This window comes from Triturus cristatus, chromosome 5_1 (genome assembly GCF_964204655.1).
Source record: "Triturus cristatus chromosome 5_1, aTriCri1.1, whole genome shotgun sequence".
Taxonomy (NCBI): Eukaryota; Metazoa; Chordata; class Amphibia; order Caudata; family Salamandridae; genus Triturus; species Triturus cristatus.
The window spans coordinates 407,874,896-407,894,752 of NC_140587.1; the positions used below are offsets into that span (position 1 = coordinate 407,874,896).

At 46.4% G+C, this 19,857-nt stretch overlaps 1 pseudogene; it reads right to left on the reverse strand.

Annotated features, from left to right (window-relative positions):
* Positions 1-12,309: 12,309 nt before the first annotated feature.
* LOC146830954 (5S ribosomal RNA) lies at positions 12,310-12,418 on the reverse strand (annotated as a pseudogene).
* Positions 12,419-19,857: the final 7,439 nt, after the last annotated feature.

A 19,857-nucleotide genomic window follows, 5' to 3' on the forward strand; every position in this document is an offset into this window, starting at 1 on the left:
CACACAAAGACCATGCGCTACGTACACGCGCACGTTCAACACGCCACAACCAGTTTATTAGGCAGTCGTACCAAGACACAACTGTCGATACGATCATAGGAGACAGGACGAACGCCTGGGCTCCGCTTTGAGTAACCTGAGACTCCGGTTTTCAAATCATAAGAACCTTTCTTGAGAGAACTAAGAGTGATCGCACCTCAAGACTGGAAATCCCCACAGAGGAAGAATTAATGTTGTACAGGAGACTCATGCTCCCATAAGGGCTTTTGCCAAACTAAACGAGGATTCTTTAACACGCCCTGCAAGCAGCAGTGGGCTTTCTTAGGCTGTCACTTCCCTGTCCCTGTCCTGATGAAGACCCGCATTGACTAGATAGTAGTGCAGATCCTGGGTTGAAACGTCGACAAATATCCCCTGGACCAGTTTAAAGACTCTGCGCAAAGACCTATTTATTCAGTCTGCAGATCTACTGAAATATATGTTTTCCTGGCCTTTTTAAATCGTCGAAATCCTTTGAGTCACTTTGTATATATTACGCACTATTACTACATCACTGAGCACCACATGTCACCTTGTCACAAATTATATTTCACTTTGTGTTTTTGACAGCCTTGCAAAATGTAATTGGGTTATTTATAAATGACGCAATTTATAAAACTCTTGAATACCCTTTATGGTCTTTGTGTGTGTTGCTTATGACTAATTATCATTTCCATGAATAAACCAAAGATTGGTTCAATGGTTTAAGAAATAATTTTCACCCGACAGAACCACTGTTACTTTTGTATACGATTGCCCAGGTTCTGAGGGATACTGGGTTACCCCATTGCTATTTTAACCTCATCTGAAGTCCAGCAGAGATTCTGCTGCCAAAGAGGGTCTGTAGCACTCAGCCACAAAGTGCTTCCTAACTTCCTTGCCTAGTGCTTTGTGTAGCTGTGATTGAAAACATGCTGCTACTTTAAAAGTCATTAGAAGGCAGCTGTCCACCAAATCTAAAGAAATTATTTCAAAACTTAACATCACTAACCTCTTCTCAGAATTTTCAAAGTTTAAAAAGAAATGAACACAAAGTTTGCAAAGGAGAACCTTTTAAAATTAGCAAACTTCAATGTGTGTTTTGTCCCTATCCATATTTCACAAATGGCAGAATATATGGCATAAATTGGAAAAGAAGTGTAGAGGCTAAGGGTGTCCTTCCACTCAGCGGCTGACAGCGTTGCTGAACAATGCAAACAACACACCATAAAGTGACACAAATATTTTTGTGCAAACGATTCATAGATTTGATCACTGTAGCAGCAAATGGCCATTGAGTTTTTTGCGACATGTTGACATTCTATGAGTCAAAGAAATAGTCCCTAGGCACTTTAACAATATGTGTTTTTGTAACTCATCTCAATGGTACTCATTTTACTAATTTCAGAATGTTCCTGTTGCACGGGTGTCCACAGCTTGTGCCACAGTTTGGGCTTTGTCACGCCTTGTGTACCGGCTGCACACATTGTGTGATAGGCCCAGAATGACCTCAGAGGCGGTGTGTGGAAAATAGTGCCAGCAGGAGGCAACACTCCCCACCCCCCCACAATAGCATGCATGTTCTACGCATAAATAGAACACACCACACAAATTTAAATTTTCTTTGGGTAAGAAACTGCTACAGGTTTATTACATACACCGTTATGTAATATGGTGGGTTATCTTACGGGCGATCGAAGGGCAGGCAACCATCTGGGCCGCCTGCCCGCCTGGTGAGCCAAGCAGCACCGGGGCGAACCCTATCTGTGCTGCCCCTTCGGTGATCCTCTTCCCGGATCATGGTCCCTTATTACTCACGCCCCTTTCAGGGCGGAGCATAGCAAGGCAAGCCCCCGGTTGTTCAGGCCCACAACCGCCCGAAGGACTAACGGGGCGCCGACACGGTTTTCCAGGAACCTCCCATGAGACTCCTGGGCTCTGGCACCCCCTATGGTGCCGCGCAGAGGTACCCTTCGGTATCCATTTGCTTCCAGATCGCCCTGTACATCCGCCACAGCTCTGGAGGCAGCCACCGTCGCCGCCAGAGCCCCCCACCAAAATAGCTATAGTCTTGCCCGCTAACTCTCCATTCTAGAGCCTCCTGCAAATCTAGATGAAAGGGAGCATCCCTACTGGTTATCCATGCGCCATCTATATCCCAATAGCCCTAGACGTTATCTTGGATCAGCTAGTGTCTGATGAATCAAAACGCCCTAAGCCTGTGAAGTTGTGCAAGCACTATTCACCTCACGCCGCAAAGTTCCACTGTGTCGCATGACTCAGCCCCGTCCTACTCAGGGCGGGACAGTTTCAGACACCCTGGCTCTTGATGCCCCACCTATTTGCTGTTTATACAAGAAAAACAGGAGCAAGCCCGTTGGCCCAGCTGAGACCGGGTATATGTAGTAACAAAAAACAATGTCTCAACAGGGAAAATGAATAAGAGGACCAATCGATACACAATTCAATCAAGGGAAGGGAAGACAAGAGAGATCAAAGGATAGAAAGGGAACAGATTTAATAATTAGATACACAATTGGTATATACAATTCAAAATAACCATAACTAACACATGTGCACTGACAGTGAAGTGAAAAAGTGAACGGCGCAGTGACATAAGTGTGAGGGTGACAACAAGGTACGGCAAAATGATTCAAATAAATTCAAGGTCGAGGAGAGTTATATACAATGGATAATTTACACATAATCATGAAGGTCTCACAGGACCCTGTAGTTAGCCGTAAATAATGCTGTCTGGTCGACGACGTTTCAACCTCCTTGCGTTGAGGTCATCATCAGGACTATGGTTATTGCAATATTTTAAAATACCTATGTGTAAGAAGAAAGGAGGAGGATAATGAATAGAGGAGCCCAGGGAAAACAATAACTTACAGCACAGAAAATGAAAGCATAATAAATAAGTGAAGAGCAGGTCAGGGGGTAAAAGTACCTGTGTCCGTGGTAAATCACCACCTCAATGTTAATTGCAGGAAAAAATAAATATGGTCCGTCACATTTAGAGGGGGATCTTCAAGTGTCTGAAATGATAATAAAGTAACTATAAAGGTGGGCCAATAGTTCAATACATATAGTCGAGTAAAGCGCGGTGGAAGGCGCTTACCTATAAAGGACACCAAAACTAATGAGGCCAACAGGAACAATTTAAGGTATCCGGGTTATGCTTCAAAATCAGCCATCTATCATGAAAAGAAACGGAAATGAAACCCGTGCTCTAGTCAATAATATATAGTGGTGTTAGGGGCAAAACCGCTTACCAATTGGATCAATTCGTTAAGTAAGGGGAAGGCATCCAGCGGTGAGTAATCCGCAATATTTGAAAAACAATCAGAACTCTAAAGACAAGACAGAAAGCGAGCTATATGAGAGGCGTGTAATGACAACGCCGAATCATTACGGGAACTGAATAATCTGGCCAAGGGAAGCAAACCATTAAGTGACTTACTGAAATCGGCTCGTCAATCACCATGTATCAGGATTAGTCCGAAGCAGGGCCTCAGCGTCTAAACGAGTAAGACGTCTAGCGTGTGTGAGACGCGGACGCCGAAATTAAACTATCCGGGTCATGTGACAGCATCAAGGCCACAAAAGAAGGACTACCGGGTACGAACACAGAGAGGGAAACAGGACAGATGACAGAACGGGAAAGGTGGAAAGAAAAGTGAAAAGAAACACCCGATCAGTGTGAGGGTCAACAATAATAAATAAGTTTCTTATGAGGCATATAAATTAATTACAAATATTGACAACCACAATTCAAATTTTTTTTCAATTCAAAATTTTAGTATGGACCTATGATCAAGGACAATACAATTTACAAATGCAACAATAATAATAAATCACAATTAGACACCATAATAATAAATTGTAAAATAACGTACAAACAATCGAAGCTAATAGCAAATAATGAACAACGAGTAAACAAAAAATTACAGCATCACTCAATAAACATTATCTATTATGAAAAACAATTAAAAGACAAGGGGACGGGGAGGAGCCTAGCGCTACCTGGTTGAATTCCATCCAAAACCATTTAAAATTTACTTCAGATGTGCGCAAGAATGATCTCCCTTTTTTGGATCTCACATTACATGCAGAGGATGGTCTAATTGGGACATCCTTATATCGAAAACCTACAGAGCGTAATACTCTTTTGGCCTATTCTAGTTACCATCCTCGAGGGCTTAGAGACGGCTTGCCTTACGGACAGTTCCTCCGTATACGGCGGAATTGTAAGTGGAGAAAAGATTATTTTCGAGAGGCAGCTATCCTCTCGGCAAAATTGATCGACAGGGGCTACCCCAAACATTTGGTCAGAAGATCCCTAAAAAGAGCTTGGTATAACCATAGGGAAATTATTTTGGCACCCTCCATCAAACGTGTCAATACACGTATCCCTTTTGTTTCCACCTTCAGCCCCAGCAGTAATATGGTTTCCAAGATAATTAAGAACAATTGGAAATTGCTACGCTCTTTTCCACATTTTACAGACCCCCCCCTTCTATCATACAAGAGGGGAAATAATTTGAATGACAAGCTTGTCCATGCCATTACCTGGCCCACCAAAGAAAAATCTGTAAATACTACCTTATGGAATTTACCACCTGTAATAGGCCACTTCAAGTGCCTAAATTGTAATGTATGTGATTTGACTAGCAATACTAAGGTTTTTGTCACTCCTTCTCACACCTATCAACTGAAACATTTTTCCAATTGTCGTACCACCAATGTTATTTATGTGATACGCTGTCCGTGTAATTTACTTTACATTGGGCAGACTACACAGATGGTTAAACAACGCATCTCCCAACACAAAAGTCGCATTAGATGCAACGTCGTTACTGCTCCACTTGTGATGCATTACAAGGAGCATAACCACTCGGAAACGGATATGACTTGGCAAGTCATAGATTGTCCACAATTACCGATCCGGGGTGGTAATTTACAGACCTTGTTAAATAAATGCGAATGTCGTTGGATTACACGCTGTAACTCTGTATCACATGGATTGAATTCCTTAGACGAATGGAACACAGTTATCACGAGTGGCTAGGATTCAGATTTTACATGTTGTTACTCATCTTTACCAGCATTGTCCTATTGATATTCAGACTGTAGTATTCTTTGACAGTGTGAAAAGAATGTCAAAAAATCTCTAATTGCTTGAGTCTTTTTACAGCATTTTATCCATTTTTGTTTAAATTGTTGTGGTATCCCAGCGCACTTCCTTTACCCTTCTCCGCCTTCTGGTGCCCCCACCCCCCCCCCCCCCCCAACCCCTTTTCCCACCCCTCTGTTGTTCCCTTCCCTTCCCTACACCCCTGTCTCCCTGCCTTACACAACCCCCCCCCCCACCCCCACCTCCCTGCCTTACACACACACCCGCCCCCTTCGGGTTTTCCCCTTCCTAGTTGTCCCCACGTTTCCTCCCTCCCCTCCCTTCTCCGTCCCCTTGTCTTTTAATTGTTTTTCATAATAGATAATGTTTATTGAGTGATGCTGTAATTTTTTGTTTACTCGTTGTTCATTATTTGCTATTAGCTTCGATTGTTTGTACGTTATTTTACAATTTATTATTATGGTGTCTAATTGTGATTTATTATTATTGTTGCATTTGTAAATTGTATTGTCCTTGATCATAGGTCCATACTAAAATTTTGAATTGAAAAAAAAAAAAAAATTTTGAATTGTGGTTGTCAATATTTGTAATTAATTTATATGCCTCATAAGAAACTTATTTATTATTGTTGACCCTCACACTGATCGGGTGTTTCTTTTCACTTTTCTTTCCACCTTTCCCGTTCTGTCATCTGTCCTGTTTCCCTCTCTGTGTTCGTACCCGGTAGTCCTTCTTTTGTGGCCTTGATGCTGTCACATGACCCGGATAGTTTAATTTCGGCGTCCGCGTCTCACACACGCTAGACGTCTTACTCGTTTAGACGCTGAGGCCCTGCTTCGGACTAATCCCGATACATGGTGATTGACGAGCCGATTTCAGTAAGTCACTTAATGGTTTGCTTCCCTTGGCCAGATTATTCAGTTCCCGTAATGATTCAGCGTTGTCATTACACGCCTCTCATATAGCTCGCTTTCTGTCTTGTCTTTAGAGTTCTGATTGTTTTTCAAACATTGCGGATTACTCACCGCTGGATGCCTTCCCCTTACTTAACGAATTGATCCAATTGGTAAGCGGTTTTGCCCCTAACACCACTATATATTATTGACTAGAGCACGGGTTTCATTTCCGTTTCTTTTCATGATAGATGGCTGATTTTGAAGCATAACCCGGATACCTTAAATTGTTCCTGTTGGCCTCATTAGTTTTGGTGTCCTTTATAGGTAAGCGCCTTCCACCGCGCTTTACTCGACTATATGTATTGAACTATTGGGCCACCTTTATAGTTACTTTATTATCATTTCAGACACTTGAAGATCCCCCTCTAAATGTGACGGACCATATTTATTTTTTCCTGCAATTAACATTGAGGTGGTGATTTACCACGGACACAGGTACTTTTACCCCCTGACCTGCTCTTCACTTATTTATTATGCTTTCATTTTCTGTGCTGTAAGTTATTGTTTTCCCTGGGCTCCTCTATTCATTATCCTCCTCCTTTCTTCTTACACATAGGTATTTTAAAATATTGCAATAACCATAGTCCTGATGATGACCTCAACGCAAGGAGGTTGAAACGTCGTCGACCAGACAGCATTATTTACGGCTAACTACAGGGTCCTGTGAGACCTTCATGATTATGTGTAAATTATCCATTGTATATAACTCTCCTCGACCTTGAATTTATTTGAATCATTTTGCCGTACCTTGTTGTCACCCTCACACTTATGTCACTGCGCCGTTCACTTTTTCACTTCACTGTCAGTGCACATGTGTTAGTTATGGTTATTTTGAATTGTATATACCAATTGTGTATCTAATTATTAAATCTGTTCCCTTTCTATCCTTTGATCTCTCTTGTCTTCCCTTCCCTTGATTGAATTGTGTATCGATTGGTCCTCTTATTCATTTTCCCTGTTGAGACATTGTTTTTTGTTACCACCTATTTGCTGATCACACTGGCTGCCGCCCTTCTAACACCGTGTGTGTTAGGACACATGTGGCTCCCAACTCCGGAACAGCAGCTCGCTTGTTGGGAGACCGTTCCTCCCCCCGCTCGCCAACTTAGGCTATTATGGCGAGGGGGAATATGCTTAACCCTGGCACCGTCCCTTTACTTGCTAAATCAATGCGCACGCGGATGTCCATCACAGGCGTATGAACACTGGGCACGGCTGCACCCCAGCACTGGCCCTACATCCCATATTCTTTATGGAAATTTAAACCGCTCAGGAGAAGCCCTCTAGGCCTACCCGCTTAGAGAATCTAGCTGGTTCGATACAGGGCGCACTGTCTGAATCTAGTGCCTAACATTTGATGTGGGAGATGCCACACACTGCCTAGGTCATGGGAACCTAAAGGAGCGCACAACTTTCCCCCGGGCGTACCTCCAAATGAGACTGTCTCCACCCTGCTGTAACGCCAGAGACACACATATTAAACCTCTTTACTGGTTTATGCCACTTAGCACACTGCTGGTTGCAGCTTAGTGTAATTGTACAGCACCCATGCCCCCGGGGCACGATGTCGCTGCCTAGCCGGTGTATGTTACCCACTCGCTGATAACTTATCTATCGCTAACTGCCCTTACTTGGATTGGAGGGTTGCTGGATGCTACCCAAGGACTGAGACTTACTGCTCCAACCCAGTTTGACCCCAGAACTTGGGGACAACCCCAGTAGTGACCATGCCTTTCATGGTACATCTACCCAAGCACTTGACTATCAATGTGTTAGGGATCCCAGTCCCAAAAGATGCCCCTTCTATTGTCTGGTTCGAGCCCGCAGAAGGATAACCCGGGGGGGGTGTGGCAGACAAGTCTGTGGAACCAGAGAGGAAGGTTATGTGCAAATACCTGCCCATTCCTGAATTCTGGGACGCCAAAAGATCGAAATTACCCTGTCGCCATTTGGCACTAACGCCGTGATTACCGAACTTCACCGTGCCAGAGCACACTTGTTAGCTGACAACTACCACCACCTGCCTGCTGCCCTGGTTGAAGCGCGGCTCAATACGTCTTAACTGAAGCTACCTGATACCGGCCCTTGGCTGCAGGGGAATGCGGCTTCTGACATTGCCTCCGGATAAATACTACAAAACCACAGTACCTACTACACGCCAGTACCCTTGGCTTTAACAATGCTTGTTAGTTGTAGAAGATAACTGAAGACACAATTCTGGCTTCTCTGCGTAGCATATTAAAATTGTTTCCATTCTGAACTGGTGGGACTGCCACCTTAACGTGTTGAACATACATTAAATGTCTCCCTTTGATGAATAGCAAGCTCAACCGCAAATGGGACCATTACACTAATCAACTTCCGCAACAGCCAGACAGGTCACCTGCATGTAATCCAGGTGGCGAAAGCGGAAACTCTTTGGAAACGGAATAATGGCACACAATCCCCGCGTTGGGAGATGAAATAGACCTCGCTGTACTGCGAGAGAGGCACGCGCGGAGACAAAATAACTATTCTTTGCAAAACAGCCTGACCGTAACTTTTGTCTATATTGCGACAAAGGATGAACCATGATCATACCACTGATCAAATCTGTGATGTCATATATGCTGCCACTGGCATGTTTCTCATAATTCGCCATATATGACTGACACCGCACTCTCATCCTGGGCTTTGTGTGATCTTGGCCCACTTTGGTGTGAGCAGAGCCCTGTGAAGTATACTTGGCTTCTAGGCCTATGATGCACAAGTGTTAGGTGAGAAAGATTAAACAAAACTTGCCAAGCCCTGGCCAAAACCGACAACCATTTTACCATTGTCATCAGTAGCACATCCATCAATAAGACATTGATACGGGCTGCATGCATAACTCATGGTGGCCAAACGACCTTGTTGGCCAAGCAGCGAAATCTTCGCTCAATGCAATAATACAAAACAGGCATTTCACGGCGCACACCACCCCAGCGCAGGACAGGACACCGGGGTTTACACCGAAAATTCCAAGTCAAAAGGAAAGACACCACACCCAAACCCCTGCGACAGTCACTCACCAAGACACCGCTGAAGGGTCCACCCCTGAACAACGCCTTCAATGAATAGCAAGCTCAACCGCAAATGAGACCAATACAGTAAGCAATACCACCAATCAACACAAATCCACCATACCCCCCTGTAAAACAGGGAACGTGTGTGTTAAGCCCAGCCATTTCCAGACGAAACCATAGAAGCAGTCATCAGGGGCATTGTAGAGACGTAACCGATACTAGACAACCTGTCCCTTCTATCTGAAACTCTATAATCATTCAGAATGCCAAGTGACTTAAAGAAGGCATATCAACTGTAACAGCTCCCGGCGATGCAAAGGCTCTTGCTGAAAGGGGAACCTCAAACAAGGTGCTTTCTTTACCTGCCTCAGCATAATCTGCGGTCATGTGACCTAGGCTGGTGGCGTGCTATACCTGAACATAAGGAAAATGAAAACTCTGGAACTGCAGCCATGAAAGCTACTTAAATGGAGACCAGTAGACCAAGGCAACTCCTCAGGAGTTTATACTCGCAAAGCTGAAGTTGTGAGACAATCGACACCTTTAGGGGTACAAGAGCATGTTGAAACTGATCCCTTAATAGCCTTCTTGAATGCTTTAAACCTCTGATGCATAAGGGTGCTTAGACCACCTTTGGAATTGGCCACATTTATGAATGGTCCCTTGATTATCTGTTGGCCCCCCCCACCGGTTAGCCAACTCCATGTGCTTGCCAAGAACACCGTCCCTTATCAAATTGGCGCCAACCAAGAACTAGTGTCTTTACATTCTTCTCCCTGTGAGAGCCAAACTACCATCAATGGTCGCACTACCGACCCACAGCGTTCCGATTACTGACCCCGGTATGCCAACCTGCAAAGCTTCCCCATGCGCTGCTTGGGCAATGTGTTCAACACTTACAACATCACTAAAAGGTTTCTTTTTTATCAAAACAGAACCTCCTAAATGCTACCTATTATTCCCAGTAATAACAGTGAGCTGCTGCTGTGACCATGTTGAAAACACGTCACCATCCCTGAATATTGTATGCAAACTCATTTAGAAAGAGCTGGACTGTATCAATTTCAACGCTGTTCCAAAAGGGGGGGCCCAAATACGTTTCTACCAAGGGCAGCTGCTAATACTACCGCATGTGCTGTTGTGCACGAGTAGGCACACCTGACCTCAACATGCTGTGTTAAACGCGCCAGAGCCCCCTACGCATCCTGAAGAAGGCTGTGCATTGCCAACAGAGCGAAGGTGTTAATCAATCAATGTGCCCCCCGGCACCATCAGACACGTCTGTGGTTCCCCCGCGGACCATCAACATTTGCTGTGATACGATCACTAAACATCAAAAGTCCCTCGGAGGCAGTAACCGCAAAACCTTCTCTGCTCCGAACGAGGGTAAGGGTATGGCTAACCCGATCAAGCAAAATTCTTTGCATATCAGTTGTGTCGCCCGGCTGGTATGTTGCTGTTTCTCCCCTTGCCTTCCAGGGTATGATAAAGCAAGGACACCATACCTACAGCATGTCAGGGGTCGTGGCTTTGTCACAGGTTGTAGGTTGCCAAGGTAAATAAGCAGCACTGTGGATTGTCATATCAGTGCAAGTACGAGTGACAGTGAAGGCCTATGACTAACTGTTTTTTTGTGAGCAAAATCAGACAGTAAGGATGAGACCTATCGATATCAGCAATTACACAAACATACCCGTGTATGGTAGCCTGAGGCCATACAATTCGTAGCTCTGACTAGTTGGATCATAGTGACCATTACCGGTAGGCCTGGCTAATAGTAACCCCACAGATGGCACCACTTGCCGCACCCCCAGCAACACATGCAAACGAAAGGCAAACCGGCTGTGAATTGCTCCTTTACGTGGCACCTGTGCATTACAAGTGAAGCATCCTAGCTTCAATCACGTACCCGACCGGTGTTACCCCGAGGAAAAACCACCCCACCCAACCTACCCATATACTTTCATCCATATGGCTGGGAACTGAACCTATATGGGCAACCTACAGCACCTCAAGGCCCTGATATGAGTAGACGATACTGTGTTCATCAAGGGAAACTGCTGTTTCCTGAATTCTCGCTACCGACGTATCTCTCCTAGGGTCTAGTGACCAAGCCATCATTGCTCTTGCCTCAGCATTGCAGGCAGAAACACATTCGAACCAAGAGAAGCACACCCAATGATTAGGCTCCGGAAGCACTAAAACGCTCGTGGTGCAGAGCACTAGGCAAGGGGCATGGCATGCTCTGGTCTGATGTTCGAGTGGAAAGGCCTGGTGCATCCGTGAACAGGGTTAGCCCTGTGAGAAGAGTGTGCTCATGTCACTTAATGAAGACATGCAACAAACCTGAGAAAACTCTTGCATCTCTACTTAAAGCTGCGAAAATGTTCTTCCTTTTTGAAAACACACTATCGGTTCTTGAAAACACTCCCATATCTTCTAATTCTCCCAAGTGATTCGAGACAGGAGCGCCCACAGACACTGTGTCCCTCGCTCCTCACCCATTCTGCTAAACCACCCACTCGCTGGTGCTGTGCAGCATATCCCCAGCGCGGATACCAGAGAGGTCAGAGATCCCACTACTCCCAGTAAAGGGCGCCCCAATCAAGAACGGGAGACACTGCTCAGTTAGCACACCTGACGTCTCAGCCGCCCTGCCTGGATTGCCAGCCTATAGTGTTGCTGTTCTGCTGCCTCACCGGAGGAGGGTATCACTCACCGCGCCATCCGCCGCCCCAGAGCAGCTATATGAGATAGCCTAGTGGCCTGTCAAGCCACACAATCTGCGCTGATACTTGAACCCCCGAAGAGCTTGTGAGTCACCAGCACAGTGCTAAGAAGCCACCCTGCATTTCTGCGCTACATGAATTAGCATGTGAGAAGGGGTTCCACGCAGCGGGAACAAGGGCTCAGATTACTCTATCGAGAAAGGAGAGACAACTAAACAGCGGGACAGTGCACCCCGATGGCGTAAGCACCTCATTGCACTCTGTGGAATACCTGGACAGCCAATATGTGTGTTAGTACGTGAGCCTCCAGTTGTTATCCTGATCATTCAAAGGCTATGAACAGCCATCTGTTATGACAACCAGATACAACAAAGTTTACAATTAACAGGGCAAAATGAATAGCAAGGAAAAAAAACTTTTGGAAATGCCTACAGCACCTGGTATTCCCAGGTGGTCTCCCATCCAAGTACCAACCAGGCGCGACCCTGCTTAGCTTCCGGGATCGGGCGCATTCAGGGTGGTATGGCAGTAGCACGGGCCCCATCATCTCTATCCCTCTGAACAGTGTTGGTGAAAGAAGGACTCAATTGATGTCTAGGAATATCTTACATGATACTCTGTAATAGTTTACTACTGTTTTCCAGCATCCCTTTATTAAGTATCAGGTGCACCGCTGGAAGGCGCACAAGGTATTGAACAAAACCAGTCGGGCCCGTGCATAACCAGGCCGTGGGCCCAGACATGCAGCTCTCTTGCCCCCGCAACCGGGACAAAGACACACTCCGGCAGCCGCAGCACCCAGCCCGCAAATGCTGCCACTCAAATCGGGACCCGAGCAATCTCAACCCCCAGACTGGGGAAAAGCCTACTGAACTGTGCCCCCTTTTGTTGGTACAGGCACACTACCTGTATCCTGTGTAAACGGATGAAAGTCCCCACACATGATCACACACTCCGGACCGCAGCGTCTTGTTGTTTAAATTCAGGTACGCGCAGGCTCATGCACACCCCTCGGGGCGAGTGGCACTCACTTACCCTTTTGCCATGACTATTTTACCAAATGCCTGACTAGCAGTTCATCTCAGTCATAAGGCCCAGCCTGCACTCCTCGCACCCACATCCACTGCCCGTGCTCCACGCCAGCGGGCCCGGCGTGCAGAAAAGCGTGTCGCGGGGAACAATGTGGTCTGGAACTGTGAGCACCCTATGCCATTCACGCCTCCCCCCCTTCCCACGACCACGCTACATGCCACGACGGGGGGTGCCTACAACTGGAGCCTTTCCCCTCTCCCACAGGCACCACACACTGACGGAGGGGTGGTCTAACTGCAGGGACTGACACCAACGAAGAGCTCCTGGGCCCGACCAGGCGGCGAGATGCCCAGGCATCCGCCAGGCATGCCAGGATAACCTAACCACCCCTCCTAGGGTGTGATCACTAGCCACTTCCCAAAGCAAGTTAAACTCTCCCGCATATCGTAATACTGCCATGCAAGGATCACCTAACCACCACTCCTAGGACGTGATCACTAGCCACTTCCCGAAGCAAGTTAAACACTCCCGCATATCGTATTGCTGCCACAGAGAGGCCAAACCTTTCTTTTGACCGGCCCCGAAACAAGCCTGCAACGGACCAGCCGGGAGTAGCAACAGCTGCTGGCCTCCTCCACCCGGCCCCGGTTTGGAGCCCAGACCGGGCACAGCGAAGAGTGCTTCAGCTGCCAACAGTTAATGCCGGGCAGGGACCTGCCTAGTGCTAGGATCGGCTCGGAGTGTGTAGCACTGCTGTGGTGCACACCATGGACCTACCAGGGAACCCCTCTGGGCAACTCCGGTCTGGAGCAGGCTGCATGACATAGCATGCCAGGTGCTGGGCCAGACAGCATGGGCCGTACTCCCCCCCCCCCCCGAAGCTGTGCTAAGCTCTCCCTTCCCCCCGCGGCAGACCATCACCTACAGCGACTGCCGGACATGCGACACCCATTGGTGCCTGCTGGGGGAGGGGGGGTGTTTGCGCTCACCGTGCTTACTGCTCCTTGGTTAACCGCTGCTCCAGGAGGAGCGCCAACAGATCCTAATCGGCGACAAGGGCCGTGGAGAGACGGGGTTGGAAGTTCCCGGACGCCACATCCACGGCCACTCGCCCCCCAGGTGCCTCCCTGAACGTACCAACATCGTCTGCTCCAAGGGAGCCTGCCTCTGGACCGGGGGAGCTGCATACCCCTCACCCTCCGGCAGACAACAGCCCAGGTTATGGCCGTGCAGTGCCGGAGTGAGGGTTGGGGGGGTGGTGAACACGGACTCACCCATTAGCAGCTCTCACCAGCAATGTCCAGACGGCGTGTCCAGGGCGCAAAAGAGGAAGGACAGAGGGTGGTGGAGGCCTATATATCCCCCCCGTTCTTCGCGCCCCGGAAATGACGGGCCCTGCGCGCCGCAACCCCTGGCTGCCAGTGTAGGGGGACTCCTCCCCGAGGGGTCCCCATAATTAGAGGAAGGGGGGTGGGCTGGTGCCTTGCTGGCACTAGAGACCCACCCTTCTAGGGCACCCTGCGGGCGCCAGGGCAGCCGCAGAAAGGGTGAGCAGTGAGGGGCACTGACAAGAATCAAGGAGGAGGGCAGGTAACACTGGGGTAAGACAATGCAGCCACATCCTCCAAAGCATATTTCATTGTATCAACAAGAGCACACCATACCAAAATGGAATATGTTTAACTATGAGCCAATACCTTTACATTAAACATTAGTGACTGATCCAGCACTTTTAGTTTAATTGGAATGGTGATTTAATCTAATGCTCTGACTGGTAACTTGAAGAAAAAAAACACGACTAATGAATTTCCATGATGCATTTGCTATCATAGTGTATCTTGTCAGTCTCCAGCTCACAGACAAAAATTATATTTTTATCTTCTAAGACTAATAACCTGTGCTCTCTCCTTCGTAAATACAATTCAGCACAGCCTGTACTGTAACTCTGTACTTCCAAAAACGGTGTACGTGTGCCCCCCGAATATCGATTCAACATCATTGATAGGACAAAATATCAAGGACAGGTTATCGAAAATAAAATATTGGCAGGTCAGTAAGTCTAGATCTTCTATATCTAACTCCACACATATGTACCTACGACGATGGAAATGTGGAGTTAGGAACAGTAAATGTATACTTCGCTATCCACAGTTACCTTTCAATATTCTGCCCCTCGAAATTTTCTGCCCTCGATTCTAGTATGCCACAGTGCTGGTGTCGATATATACTTAAAACTGGGATAATTTAATCTGCCTAGTTGCACAAATGCAAGATTTGATTTTCAGATCCCCCCTAACTTTTGTTGTCCATACATTCTGCATATTCCTGCTTTTTCTGCATCAATACATATTTAGCAGTGCATATGCACTGTTCTCATAGAATGCATTATTTTTAGCAGGTAAATTTTTTTTACTGTTTCATCCTGTCACTTCTTTTTCTTCTAATGGAAGTACTACTTATATAATTGTCACTTTTAAAGCCAACCATTAAGTGGATAATGGGACACCTGGACTGTCATTATTCTCCTCCAAGTCATTTTTTAAACCACATTTTCTTACTATTTGTTTCATGATTAATATATTCACATGGACACATTGTTAATTCCTTTGTACTTTGCACAGAGTGGTCTCCGGAGCATAAGCTACAAGGAACCACCGCAGATCCTTCGATAAATTTATTATGTGCAACCTTTGTAATACCTACATATTTTTTCTAAAAGCCTGGTAAAAATTATATTTTTGTTGGCAATACAGTTTTCCATTATCCATTCGTCATACATCATTATTCCTCAAAGATTCAAACTCACTGCTTCATATTTTTGACTCAATAACCGCTGTAATATGCATATGATCTTCCTAGAATATGTGGCCTCACGGCCAGGGCAGTCAACCTCAAATCTAGGGAACTGGGTTCGAGTCTCTGCAATGACGTGCAGCATCCTGTGATTCTGGGCAAATCACTTAATCTCCCCATGCCGAACAAAAATGAATGTGTCCTCATGTAACGCAACATGTAAAATGCTCTGATACCTTCGAGTCAAGTTCTCGCTATATAAAACTCTTTTTAAAAAAAAAAAAAGGTATGTTCATTATTTGCTCCAGAATTCAGACATTTATACCACTCTTATACAGGTTTATTCTAAAAGGGATCCTACAGGATGCACAACTTAATGCATTTCAATCAAAAACAATGCCTCTTCTTCCTTTATGTAGAGTCATTTAGAAGCGAAGAACTTTATGTCACCCAAATGTCACTTCAGGCCACTGGCAGCTACTACCACTCATGCCCTAAGGTAACTATAACTCGCGCCCTTGCCATGCACAGCTTTCTCATCAATCATTTTACTGCAACTGTCACAGTGATATCATGAATTATGCCATAGAAGATATAGAAAATATTATGAGTGATGCAATATGTGGGGTAATTAGCAGTGCAGGGCGAGGGCACAATTTATAGTTACCTTAGGGCATGAGTTATAGTTACTTGAAATAACTCTAACTGTAAAAGCTGAATTTCTAGGTCTTGTGCTTGTAAAATCAGAACCTAACTATAACGTCCCTGTAACCTTTGTTTTTGTTCTGTGAATTTCTATTTTTTTTTAACATTAATTAAGGTGCCCATCACAATGCATGGTGGGGGTGGAGGTTGGACACAGGGCCTGGCCTGGCATTGCACTGCCCCTACCCAAGCTTGCAGCTCCTGGGCCCCATCCTCCTTGTCACTCATTGTTCAAGTCCAAATCCATGCCACTGTTCCCTCATTACAGCCCTGTGTGGCCGTTGTTCTGCCACTGTCCTTCTTGCCTGCCCTGAACATTTAGCTTGCTGCCCCATCCACCTCCTATCTACCCTCTGTTGTCAAAGTCAATGCACCAGCCCTCTCTTTCCTGCCCTGCATGGTCTGATGTGCTGCCACTGCCCTCCTTTTAGCTTGATATCCCTGCCCATTCCTCCTGCCCTCCGCTGCCCAATTCTATACCCCATCATTGCTCTTCTGCTTAGCCTCTGTGCTTAGCTTGCTGCCCCTATCATCTTTCCCCTATCCTCAGATGTCTTTGTGCATGACCCTGCTCCCTTCGTTTTGCCCACCATATTTCATTAACCTGCCACAGCCATCCTATCTACTCTGAGTGTTCTGTTAAACTGGAACTGTCCCTCCCTCCTGCCTAGCTATATAAAACTCTGTTTAGAAAAAAAGGTATGTTCATTAATTGCTCAATAATTCAGACATATATACCACTCTTATACGTGTTTATTTTAAAAAGGATCCTATACGATGCACAGCTTAATGCATTTCAACCAAAAACAATGCCTCTTCTTCCTTTACGTTGAGTCTTTTAGAAGCAAATAACTTTATGTCACCCAAATGTCACTCCAGGCCACTGGCAGCTACCACCACTCGTGCCCTAAGGTTACTATAACTAACGCCCTTGCCATGCACAGCTTTCTCATCAATCATTTTACTGCAGATGTGACAGTGATATTATCAATGGTGCCATAGAAGATATTATGAGTTATTGTTAGAAATGGGGGTCTCTAGTTGGACAATGGTTTGCACATTGTCCAAATAGCAACCCTTCCTTCTAGTCAGGATAAGGGAGTTGCACTCCTAAAATAACCCCTGCTCATCCCCGTGGTAGCTTTGCACGAGTAGTCAGGCTTATCTTAGAGGCGGTGTGTAAAGCATTTGCACATAAGAAACCAGTAATACAGTTTAAGCTCTACAAAAGAAGACCACACCAGTTTAGAAAAATATCCAATATTTTAAAATACTTACAACAAGACCAAAAACATTAGAAATCCACAATACACTACTTAGAAATCTTCAGTTATCAAAATAAACTTGAATAACAGTTCCTTGTAGTCGATAGCTCTGTCTGGGGCTATCACAGTGTCGTGAACAACAAATCCAAACAGTTCTGGCTGAACGCGGCGTCGTGGGCAGCTACGGTGTCGGGAAGACCCACAGACAGTAGCTTTAAAAATGCAGGCGTCGGTGACCTCTGCTTGAGCTCTGAAAGTACGGCATCCCCAGGTGTCGGTTCTGGAGTTTGGTGCAGGAGTCGTTGGGCCATTGAAGTCACAAGCATTGCAGATCGAACTCCTCGTGGTTGAAGACGGGGCGTCGGCAGGCGTCTCGTGCTGAGGTGCAAAGTGCAGTGGTGAGGCGTTCAGTGCCCTTAGGTCACGGTGCAGGCATCTGCTCGGTGACAGTTGTCCAGTGGTGATGGTGAGACCAGGGCTGCAGTGGGAAGTAATGCGTTGCTCGTCACGGTGCTGACAGGTCACGGTGCGAGCAGTGGCGTTGTCATTGCTGAAGCGCTGTTGTCGGCTGACGAACTGGAGTCGATTGCACGGCATCGATAGGCCAAGGCTGCGGTGCGGGATGAGAATGGTGCATCATGTAATTTAGGAGAGGTGCCCTCAAACCATGGTGCAAGCAGCAGCGTAGATGTCGGCGTGGAGCGGCGGGGTCGGGGATACCAAGGCAGAGTCGTGAAGCGAAGTGGTGCGAAGTGTGGTGCCCACAGGTCACGGTGCAAGCAGCGGCTCATTGGTGGCGTCAGATGGCGGTATTGGGGAGACCAGGGTTGTGGTGAGGCATTGCTGCGGTGCCCTCTGTGGTGCCTTCAGGATACGGAGTCATCAGCGGCATCGTAGATGGCATCGGGTTGCTTTTTCTTCTGTTGCAGCACAAAACACACTGTCCCCAGTGCTGAGGGCAGAAGAACTTGAAATCTTTGCTGTTCCTGAGACTTCTTGAACAGAGGGCAAGCTCTACCTTAAGGCCTTGGAGAAACTCACAAAAAGAAATTGCAGAAAGTTTAGTCCAGTCCTTTCACTGCTCAAGACAGAAGCAGTCACTGCAGGCCAACACAGCAAAGCACACAGCAAAGTGGTAGTCCCCCCTCACAGCTTCTCCAGCTCTTCTTCTTGCCAGTCTTTTGGGTTCCAAAAGAGTTCTAAAGTTCTGGGGGCTGGGCCCCAATATTTATACCACCAAATCCTTTGTTCTCTGAAGCAAAGAATGTCTGTACCCAGCCCAAAGCAGTTCTGTCCTCATTGGTGCAACTTCCTGGCAGGGAGTGGAGACGGCATTGTGCAAGGCAGAGCAGGCCCATTCGGGTGCAAGAAAATCTCCTCCCACTACTTTAAATGCGGTCCAGGTCTATTCAGCCCAGCCCTGAACCACCAGGCTCTCTGGAGCCACTGCCCCTCTCCAGCCCCTGTCATCCCAAAGCCAGAAAGTCGATCCACAACCCCAGCAGAGGCACACAGGATGGCTAAGCAAGAAAATACCTACTTTCTAAAAGTGGTATTTTCAAACACAGAATGTAAAAATCATCTTCACTAAAAGATGCATTTTAACAGACATACTAAACTTTATTTTTCTACCTTGTTCCCAGGGGTAGTTATGTTTATAAGATGGTATAAACAAACTCCCCATTCTGTCCTATGGGAACAGGTAGCCTTGCAATGGTGAAAAACAAAATATACTGTCCTTCACCACCAGGATATGTAACACACTTCAGCACATGTCCAACCTTTAACATACACCACATCCTGCCCACAAGGATCCCTTGGGCCAACCTTAGGGGTGATTGACATGTAGGAAAAGGGAAGGTTGGGGCCTAGCAAGTGAGTGCACTTGCCAGGTTGACATGGCAGTTACAAACTGTGCACAGACTCTGCGGTGGCAGGTCTGAGTTACCTTTTCAGGGCTACTTCTGTGGGTGGCACAACCAGTGCTGCAAACCCACTAGTAGCATTTGATTTACCAGCCCTGGCACTCTCTGTGCACTTTACTAAGGCCTCACCAGTAAATTAAGAATGCCAATCATGGAAAAACCAATTCATAACATAATTTACAAAAGGAGCACTTGCACTTTAACACTGAATAGCAGTGAGAAAGTGCGCAGAGACACTAAACCAGCAAAAACA